The sequence below is a fragment of the Metopolophium dirhodum genome, chromosome 1 (genome assembly GCF_019925205.1).
Source record: "Metopolophium dirhodum isolate CAU chromosome 1, ASM1992520v1, whole genome shotgun sequence".
Lineage (NCBI taxonomy): Eukaryota > Metazoa > Arthropoda > Insecta > Hemiptera > Aphididae > Metopolophium > Metopolophium dirhodum.
This window is the reverse complement of record NC_083560.1, coordinates 127,248,231-127,256,716: the sequence shown is the minus strand read 5'-3', so window position 1 is coordinate 127,256,716 and position 8,486 is coordinate 127,248,231.

Below are 8,486 nucleotides of genomic sequence, written 5' to 3'. Positions count from 1 at the left end.
TTTATTATTGTTATAATATGCGTGTACACAATAATAGTGCCTATAAATAATGTACATTATATTATTCTTCGGGACGAGGACCGCAACGACGACGACGACGAGGACGGCGACGACGACTATGCCTCATCATCATACGCTACCCCTTTCGGCCGTGACGAGTGAGTGAGAGAGATGGAGTGACAGGGAGAGATCGAAATAAGAGAAGCTGCAGGACGGCACTGCCGCCACCGCGACGCTCTTATATATTATTATTATGTCGCCGCACAATAAACGTCATCCTGGTCCCTAGGGGTGGTTGGGCAAGCGTCCGTGCGCAGGGAGTGGGTGGGCGCATTGTGTGCGTGTGCGTTTCGTAAGCACGGGCGCAACGCGCTCGGCTGCCGCACGCGGACGAGGCAGCTGCGCGTCACACAATATTATGTTCGGTGTTTACGGTTCCCGTTGAAAGGTCGCCCCTGCCGCCCACTCACTCACCGACCACCGCCACCCACCCGCCAGCGGGGCCGACACAAGAGGTGAGCCGCCACGATAATAACAAAATATAATAATATTCGCGAACTGCACCAGCGCCGCGCCGCACTACTAACCCACTAACGGTGTTTGCCCGCCGCCGCAGCCGACAGCAACAGCAGCGGCAGAAACGGAGCGGAGCGGCAGCGGCAGCAGAATCAGCAGGTGTGACACTAGGAAGTTTTTCGCCCGGTGTGTGCGCGCGACCGGTGCAGCGGGGACGTTTTATGTGTGTGTGTGTGTTATTACTTATTGTATTATATATTGTGCGAGTTTCGGCGGGTCGAGTGTGTGCTCGCGCCCGTGGGGGGATGGGGTTAAAAGGAGGAAAACGGTAATAATTATTTGCGTTCGGATACAATAATATTATATTATTATATAGATGTAGGCCAGACTCGTGCCAAAAGAAAAACACGCTCGACACATAATAATATATATACCTATATAATACACCCTGCAACCCGGTTTAAAATATATATGGCGATGTACGGTATATTTTATACCTATCTCGTATTATTATTGTAACTATTTGAATCGCGTGTGCAAAGCGTGCAGTTCAACTCCGGCTGCACCTATACGGCTATAATATAGAATATATATATATATATATTTATATGTACGTACCTTTACCACGTGCCGCACATTATGTGTGATGTGTTGTATATTTCATATTGTTTATGCGTATGCATCTATCGGTAGGTACGTTTTTCACCTGTGCACACGCTCCCGAACGGTTAAAATCGTCGAAAAAGCGTTATTAATTCCGCATACTTATATAGTGAATTTTGTGTGCATAAATGTAGATATACGTACACAATGAAATTTCAAACTGTACCTGAATAGGTACCTACATGTTGTGTTGTTGTACAACTACACCTCGGTACACGTGTACGACATTATAATATTTATAACATGGCTGGTATTCTTTAAAATATGTTCATGTTTATTACGCATATGTGACTCGATATTGTCATTTTGATAATATGACGTATAAAACTAGAAGACGATTTCATTATCTTACGGGTGATGCGTTCATACGCGATTACTTTATTATTGTAGGTATATTTGTATAGATTATAATATCATTATTATAGTCATGTCTATAATAATTTATAATCGTGGTACCAATAATTGGTACGTATTATCTCATGGCCCACACGTGCGGTACCTAACAATGTTTTAATGTGTTTTATACGAAGAAAAAAACGTCATCGTTGTAAAACCAATATAGGTAGTTCCCTTATTGATCCACTCGGAATCGAAAACGAAATAAGTCCACCGTGCGCCCAACCCATCACTGTGTGGACCTCACAAATCACAATATATTATAAGATCGGACAATCGAAATGTCCATATAGTAGTGGTTGATCACGTTAGTCATCAGTCATTGTCAATCAATGTTTATTGTTAGGACTCTAGAGGATAGACGTATTCGTAACATTAACTGTATTATAATTTACTTGTTCGTGCTTTTAAATAGTTTTATATAGGTAGGTATGTATAATTTTATACATAATATAAAATGTGTTCCAGGGAGAAATAACCAGCCGACGTCATATGAAAGTATACCAAAAATGATGAAAAAATACCCTTCAAAGAGTGGGTTTAACTTTTTTATTTTTTAAATTATAGGCAATTAACTTTTTACTTTCTTGATTTTTAATCAAGTAAGTATGGTAATTGAAATGAAAAAAGTCTGAAATTTGAAAATTCAAGAATTTGTGTTAAATATGAAAATAATATAAAAGTAACTCAGTAATGATGAGTAGGTGGGTAATTTAGCTAGCTTTAATATAAAATATTAATGAGAGAGATTTGATATCACAGCCAAGCGGTATAACCACTTGAATCCATAAAAACGTCGGCGTGAACAGTCCCAAAATTTCTATTTTTTTTTTTAACTTTTCTCCTAAACTATGATAGCTAAAAAGTTGGTTGATAATTCATTAAAAAGGAATTTTCAAGTAGATACTAAATATAGAATTAAAATTTAAAAAAAAATTATTTTACTTTTCACAGATAAAAAAAAGAGTTATGTTTTGTTAGATTTTCATTTAGCGAGGTAGATTTCCGAAACTGGAGAACGGATTTTGTTGTTTGGGGTCTTCTTAGATTCACATTGGCTAGGGGAAGTGCAGTGAAGATTTTCAGAACTTTATCTCCTACCATTAATTCACTACTTAATACACTATTGAGGGCTAAAGTCATATTTCAGCTTTTTCTCAGGAAAACCTAGTTATGATCAACTTCATTTGGACAAATCCGTAGTCTATAAATTTCAATTGTTCACAGTACGTGGGTATAATGCTTTTTTTATATTACATAAATACACTAACCATAATATTTTTATAATATTTCATACGTATTTAATCATATTTTTTAACCATATTTGAACAATATTATACCTACCTGTATGCTGTGAAAAATTGAAATTTATAGACGCTACGATTTTTCCTCAAAGAGTTTGTCATAACAAGGTTTGCCTGATCAAGAGTCGAAGTATGACTTGCCCATGTATTGGAGATAGTTCGCGTTTTGCACGAGAGTTTTGTAGTGGTACCGGACGTTAGAATTATAGGACAGAAGCTTTCCGCAATAATTTGGGTAATAATTATGTTAATATGTTAATAAAGATAATTTGAATTCATTAAATTCTGTGAGGTACCTACCTTAAAAATAAAAACCTATTAGTTGGATTTTTTGATTTTTTGATTTTTTGATTTCTATTATTTAATTTTGTATTTTTAATATTGATATTATTGAATTTTGTATTAGTAGGTACTAACATATTATCATGACGTTAGAATTTGAATTATATTTATGTATTCATTAAAACATTTGTACATTTATTGATTTGCAATGTACTTATATTATTGTTTAATATTTTTACTTTTAATATTTTGTCCGGGGGGAAATTGTCCCGTTTGGGGAGGAAATGTCCAAGATTTGACTATAATAGGGTACAGGCTATAATATTATTGTAAGTATACTTTAAGTTGAACAAAATCTGAAATCAGCTGCAACCTGCGAACAATCAGCATACACGCGTATAAGACGTAAAAAGAGTTCAAGTACGGTATTATTTTCTGTTTTTACCAAATGCTACACAATTATGTGGTCAAATTCAATGATTTAATACAATTAAAATCGGAGTACATGTTTTAATCATAATATTTTTTTGTAACAATTAATAAAGTTTATCTATGGTTCACCTATACTTTTGAAAATTTGAAAAGGTTTTTGATAAAATTCGTTGAAAAATCACGCAGCCTTTAAAGCTAGTTTCAACGCAAAATGTTCTATACATGTAGGTCATTATAATATTTTTTTATACGAACAACACGATGTTAGTGAAATAGACCTCAAGTATAATACGTGTATGTGTGTGTACATTTTACACCTATATCACTCGGTAGGCCTCGCTGTTTGTTTAGCAATGATAAAAAACCACACAAGCCGCATTGTCGTTGAAAGGACTAAAGGAGGTAAGGTGAGTAATAGATAACGATGTACACATTATTATATATTTTAAACACACTGAGGGCAAACTCCAACGATAATTTAATGGCAAAGAAAGGAAAATGGAAATCTAAATATTATTACAATGGAATTTTCGTCGAAATAGCTGATTGTACCTGTAGGTACTCGGCCGACGGTGAAACTGATAGTCAATATTTTATATTATTACACATCCAGAAGAATATTTGATAAATGATAGCTGCACAACGTATAGGTATAATATGATTGTATTGTTAAAGTTCATAAAATATAAATAAAGAGTAAATATAAAAGCGGAAACGAACGAAATTGATAACTAAAAAAATACTATTGATACGTAGAAGTAGGTAGGTACTATACAAAGTATAAGTAAGGTTGTCGGTTCTGTTTATACTTAACAACAACCATTATGACGTTATAGATGTGTAACAGTTAAAATGTGAACTTGATTGTGGTTTTTTCATATATACCTACATAATATTTGATAGTCTACAATAATTTAGATTAAAAAAAAATGTGTATATTCCTAGTTATTCGAGTAGAATGGAAATGTGTATAAACATTACATATTGTTGTAAAGAGTTATATTATAGTTGTTATCTATTCATGTTTTTCAACGTTTACCTACCTAATATTATATGCACAGCCTTATGGACTCTGTTATAATTAAATACTTAATGTATATTTGTGGTTTGTATACAAAAATAGATAAGCAACAATTTGTAAACTAGGTAACAAAAAATCCTATACCTTATAATGATAAAATAAATTAACTTAGTTGTCATCTTACGATTAGGAGGGTCTTACATGGCGACTCTAGAATAGCTACATTAAAATAGAAAACGTCCACGAAAAGTTATTTATGAAACATCATGTTTTAAACTTTATACTTTTAATTTTAATTTGTAGTTAGGTATATTAGGTATATAATATAAAGTTGGCTTTTTTAATGTTTAATAACGCAGTATATTAGTGTGTGTAACATAATAATAAATTACGGACGAGGATAAAAAGCCATTGTACAATAACTGTAAAACCTTGATGATATTTCAAAATTTTTTATCCCTTGTTTTTTTTACTCAGTGATATTTATACCTACATAATAATAATATATTAAGTCATCCAAGCAGAGGGAAAACATCTCAAACATCTCATTAGCTACCACTTATATTCACGCCTTCTTGTGTTCAACTATATACACAATACAAAAAAAAAAAATAATATGTTACGTATGAAAAAAACGGATTTATGTATATACGTTTTTGGTTCACTATGATATAAACTACAATATATCAGAACTTTTTAAATTATATTTAAAATCTCTCATAAAAATTGTTTATGGCTATAAGCTATATTATGATGTATTCAACATTTATTAAAATAATACATTCGAACACATACATAAATCTAAATAGGTGGATTCTTATTAAAAAAAATGACATTTTTTTAAAAAATTCATTACGTTTTGTTCAACTGGAATATTTCGTAATATTACGATTGAACGAAATATTACTACATCTATATGGATACATTTTATTACTAAAATAGGTGTTTTATTTTCGAAAATAACATCAGTCCAATTCCAAATAAAGATCTGTAGGTATAATTTATTAGTATTTCACGGTATTGTATTGACCATATATTATATATATAAATTATATAGGTAGTGAAATCGTCTAAAATCTAAATTCACTGCTGAAATTAATTAAGTAAACCAATATCTATTACAAATATTATAAGTACTCTCTAAGTACAACAGTATTTTACAATTTGCAGATCGTGGTTTTTGTGCTGACAGAATCCTAGTAGAGTTTATAATAAAATTAAAACATCTTGTTATTCTATTCTAATAGTGACTAATGACAGATATGAGCACACTACCGCTAAGTTGTTGTTAGACGCAACGTTATTTGGCAACCGGCATTTGGAAAGCAGAATAATATAATATACATATACATATATACACTAGCATAACATATTATGATATGCATGTATAAATAAATGCACATTTAAAAAAATTTTCCAAATACACAAGAATTACATAATAATATACGTATTATTATGCGTATCAAGTGAGTCTAGCTATTTTTTTTTTTCGTAGTAGGTAGTAGTGATCGGTAACATATTTAACAGCGATTACAAAATATGGCAAAATAAATTGTTTTCGCATAGTATCTGACGGTTTAAAAATACACTGCATCACAAAATAATGTATTTCTCTTGAAATTTTTTTCGGATTAGAATTTCTTTTATCTTTGGTTACAATTGTTAACAATTGGTCGGTTGTGAATACTTCATATGCAGTATATTACGCGTATAGATGTATAGTGTATACGTATTGTTCAAAAGAAGTGCATTTAATGTATTTAATGTATACGCCTCCCCGGGGAAAAATAATTTGTCCACCCCTCCCCCCCACCTTCAAAAAAAGAAGAAATTCTAAGTTAGGCAATAACAAAATATATTTTATGAAATTAATCATAAATCAACTGTTTTGCAAGCAATATAATATGTATAAGCCTAAAAACATATCCTTTTTTCCAAATTGAATATTTCCTTCTCAAAAAAAAGTATGAGAAAATAGAATCAACCCTTTAGAAGTCTATAGTATTAGTTGTCAGCTAAAGTTCAGGCAATATTTTATACTTGTTATATAATATATTATATACTAGGACAGATAAAAGTTATTATTTATTGATTATTATAATATGAACATCGAACAAAAATATTATATCTTATTGTATAATACAATAATATGTATAATAATTATATAATTTAGGTGAGTAACTATTACAGTATTTAAAAAAGTATTAAGTTTTAAATACTATTATTTAAAATATACATGAACACATCACAAGCAAGTGCTTATAGCATTTTCCCCTTACACTCTCCCTAAATGCGTTACTATATAGATTGTATTATTCTATAGGTACGAGAGTGTCGGGACTATACCGATCAACACGAAAAATGCCAACTAAAAAACAATATAGTCCGTTGTTAAGTACTTCATAACAAAATTAAAAACCAGGGAAGTCACTCTGCTGCAGTATAGTAGGTTTCAAGTGTACCTCACCATTATGTAGGTCACTGTAATGTATGTATATAATAAAATTTCATTTCTAACGAAAAAGTGCGAAAAACGATTCTAACTAGAGACGATTTTATTATTTTGATGAATATTTTTATATTTTTATACCTATACAGTAATACTAATTAGTCGATAAGTGTGACTTGGTATAAATTCTTGAGGGGGAGGAGGGGTTAGAATGTGGTAAAACTAAAAACATATTAGGCAAAAGTACACTATTGCCACCTCAGTAAAATATGTCGGGGGCCTATGTTATTACTATTAGTATAATACGATAGGTAGAACTAACTTTGCGCATATAATGTAATATTATATGAAGTAAAATGCTCACAAAAATTAGAAATGCGATCTGGTTAATGTAATAATGTATATTATTAGATACACGGTAAAAGTAGATTTACATAAAATAATCTTACCGGGTATATTTTTAATATACAAATGGTTAAAAAATATTTATATGTATAGACTTTATTATAGGTATCTACACACTTTTATACAAGTTTGAAAAAGGTAAAACTATCTGGTATAAGTATCTACTTTATTTGAAGATTTGAATCACACATAAGACATTTTCTGAACTGAACGTATACATTTTACCGTTGAATTTCACATCTCCAAATCAATCGATTTGTCGAAACTAAAATATGTTTGCCACATGTATAATGTGCATTATCGAACATATGTTGTGGAGCTCGACTATCCGAACGGTGCGGTGCGTCGGCGCGATGACACGGTGGTGAAATATTATTGTTGATATTATTATTATTGTGCGTTTCCTAGTAGTGTTAGAGCATGACGTTAGCGACGGAAGTTTGGACGGATTTAATACGGTTTGTGTGCATTTGTATTGTACATTTTTACCGAAATGGACGGCGGCCAATAAATATAGTGTCATCTCTGGCCACGCGGCATGAGAACAGACTATGGTTATTAATATATATATAAATGGACTTTTTCAGAAAATAAATTCAAATCGCACCGCGTTTACAATTATTATTTAAATCACAAAACACTGCGCGCGTCGCTAAGACATATTTTGGACTTTTGCGAACGGTTCGGGCTAGCCAATGTACAATGTAACGCGTTATTGATCTATATAGATGTATCCGCATTGCATATAATATTTTGTTCGCCTGCCACCATAAAATACTTTACAAGAGTTGCCATAATGATCACTGCAGGCGATAAACCTGCAGCAACACTGCAGTCTGGAACAGTATACAATTGTGTGAAACCTATCACGGTGTACGACTCCTCGACGATATAATATATCCAACAACAATACCTATTATATGTACACCACACCATATAGGTAGCTACCTAGCAATAATAATAGGTATGATACGTGCCTATGTTGTCGTCATCGTCGACGTCGAATCGACCTCGGGAG